Source organism: Nannochloropsis gaditana (genome assembly GCF_000240725.1).
Source record: "Nannochloropsis gaditana CCMP526 unplaced genomic scaffold scaffold775, whole genome shotgun sequence".
In the NCBI taxonomy this organism is placed as follows: domain Eukaryota; class Eustigmatophyceae; order Eustigmatales; family Monodopsidaceae; genus Microchloropsis; species Microchloropsis gaditana.
The window spans coordinates 4,796-8,091 of NW_005803178.1; positions in this window are offsets into that span (position 1 = coordinate 4,796).

A 3,296-nucleotide genomic window follows, 5' to 3' on the forward strand; every position below is an offset into this window, starting at 1 on the left:
TTTTCCTGCCCCTTTTTTGCCCCTTTTTCTGCCCTTCCCTATGTCCGCGACTTCCACCCAGGCCTCCTCTCATGGGGTATCTCACCTGCAATCCCCCCCTCCCCTCTCTCTCCCCCCCATCTAGATGGAAAAATGGACGGCCAAGGAAGAACACGCATTGCACAGCACCAGCAAGCCCAGCGTGCTCGCCCTCGACGTGTCAGCCCTCCACCCCAACCTTCTGCTCACGGGCGGAGCCGACAAGGAGGCCGTCGTCTTCGACCGGAAGGTGAGGGAGGGAGGGAGGGAGGGAGTGAGTGAGTTGGAGGAAGGGTGAGAACCAATGCAGGCACCTTGGGGGGAGTCTTGCACGGATTGGCGGTCTGGCTTCCTCTCATTTTTCCTCCCTCCCTCCCTCGATCCCTCCCCTCCTCCCGTCCCCCCCTCTCTAGGCCGAGGTGGTTGTTGATCGCCTCAAGGGCCACAGCAAGAAAGTGACAGCGGTGCTGTTCCACCCTTTGGCTGACTTTGGGGGCCTCGTCATCACAGGTACCCCTCCCTCCTTCCCTCCCTCCTCCGACCCTTCCCCTTTCCCTCCTTCCCTCACAACCCTTCGCCTCACTCCTCCTGGTTCGTTGCTCCTTCCTATGGGCGTAACTCTCTCCTATTTCCCTCCTTCCCTCCCTCCCTCCCTCCCTCCCTCCCTTAGGCTCTGCGGATAAGACCGTCAAGCTCTGGAAACCTTCAGAGAAAGGCGGTGGGCCACGGCAAAAGAAGGCATCTCCCCCCGCCACCTCCTACCACGAGATCGCCTCCCTCTCTGTCCACACGAACGAGGTGACGGGCCTCGCTCTTCAAGCGACTGGGCAGTACTTTGCCACGGCTTCCAAGTGAGGAGGATGAAAGGGCGGGAGGGAGGGCGGGGGAGGGTGTATGCTTGGCGGAAAAGGGAGGGAAAAGGTCAAGACGAGCGGCGACAGAAAGGGAGATATTTACGATCACTGGAAGCGCTCGCAAGCCTCAAGCACGATTCCTATTCTCTCTCATGTGCCTAGTACCCTTCTCACCGTCCCTCCCCTTCCCCTCTTCTTCCCTCCCCCCTCTCCCGTCCATTCTCTTCCGCCCCCTCCCTCCCTCTAGGGATAAATCTTGGGCCTTCCACGACGCCTCCTCCGGGCAGTGTTTGGCCCATGTGATGGACCCTGCGGTCGCCGACAGCTTTGAGTGCCTGGCCTTCCACCCCGACGGCGTGCTTCTGGGTGAGGATGCCGAGGGGGAGGAAGGGGAAAAGGCAGGAAGGAGGGCGAGCGGGGTGTGAGGCCGCTCATTTTTTCAATTTCCGCCTTCTTTGCACGTCAGGGACCGGCACAAATGCCGCCAAGGTCCGCATGTGGGACGTAAAGACACAGGTGAGGAGATAGACGGGAGGAAGAAAGGGGGATGGAGGAAGCGAGGGAGGGAGGAAATCGTATGCATGTAGGGGATGAGATGCCTGCGCGGGGAGCTGTGGGATTAATTGGACTCCCTATTCCCCTCCTTCTTTCCCTCCTTCCTGCCTCCCTCTTGGCCTCCCTCGCTAAGGCGAACGTGGCCACTTTCGAGGATCATAAAGCCTCCGTGGCGGCCGTTTCATTTTCAGAAAACGGTTACTACATGGCGAGCGGTTCCGCGGATGGAACGGTCAAGCTCTGGGATTTGCGAAAATTGAAGTGCGTTCAGACCCTGGACGCGGGGGAGCCGGTGCAGGTAGGAAGGAGGATATTGGAAGGGAGGGAGGTCTTTGCTGCCCTTCAATTCATTCTCTTCAGCGCTCCCCTACCCGCCTTGCCGTCCTCGTCGTAATTCGCTCACTCCTCCCTCGCAATCAAACTCCCCCCCTCTACTTCTCCGCTCGTAAGGCCGTCTCCTTTGACACCTCTGGGCAGTACCTGGCTTTTGCGGCAGGGACACGGACACAAGTGCTGCTCTCCAAAGAGTGGTCCGCCGTCGCCGAGTTTAAGGATCATACCGACAAGGTAGGATGAAGAAGAGAAGGAAAGTTGCCTCCGCTGACGACGAGCTGGTCAATAAAAGAAGGCTTAAGCGAAAGCTTGGATTGCCTTCTGTAGCTCATGAAATCCGCATACGCCTTCATATTGATAATTTTCAGGTGACAGCGCTCAAATTTGGATATCCGGCCTCCGCATTCTTGGCCACTGCCTCCCTGGACCGGACTGTGAAAGTGTATCAGTAACGGGCATTGCACTGTCTTATTCAGATGCTTGCATGTAGTTGTGTCCTTTTCGGTGTCTTAAAAACCCTGGAGAACAGAAACTTTCCCATCAAGGCAGAAGGAGAGCCTGCGCGTGTCTCAGTGCTCAAAAAAGAATCGGCGGATGGGATAGAATAATTGAGTACGACAGAAAAGCGCTGTCTCTGCGTCGATTTCTACAAAGCGAAAATAAAACTTAAAGACAAGATGTGCGCTGAAGTCTGCTGCCAAAGTTGGAGGTTTGGTTTTCGTGAGAATGCTTTCTGCTTTGTCCACGGGCTCAGAATCATTTCCATTGATTGGTATTTTTTAAAGGCACATCACACCAAAGATAAAATAGCACTCTCCACCAAGTTGAGGAAGAATAACATTTTAGATCCCTCAGTAAGGACTACGTGTGTATATATGTTTGAGATAAAAATCTTCATCGAAATTTACCGACAATAAAGGTGTGAGTAACCGTCAAGATCTCCGTCAAAACCCCGATCCAGTGCCATAAGCCATCGCAACAAGAAACCATAGTTATCCAAAAGAATCAATAGCGGCACTGTCGCGGCCGCAACTTCAGCGCATGAGTGCCAATCATATGAGAGGAGTGAGATGTATATATGTTTTGGAGCATTTGAATGCCTCATATATATGTATGCCTCTTCAAGGGGAAGTAACCAACCGCGATCGCCATCGGTCGTACTCCTCCGCCCATGCTCGTGCTCGCTTCGCATACTCACGTTCACCGTGTTTTCCTTTGTATGCATTCAAGTGCCCCGAAATGTCTCACCTCATTTCATTTCTTGCTATTCAACCCACAGGCATCCCTTCAGGGACCATGTCTAATGATTCCTCTCCAGGACGAAACGTAGCACGGCGTAGACCGTCCAACGGTGCAGGAGAGGACTTTTCATCCATTTCAGTCCAAGGACCGACTACTTCTTCGATGGCCTTCAAGGCTCCATCCCCTTACTACGGCAGTTCAAAGGATCATTACGTTTTGCACCAAACACATACCCATGAGGCAGGAACAGGCACCCTGACGAGCAGTATTCTAATCCTGATTTCCTCCGTGTTT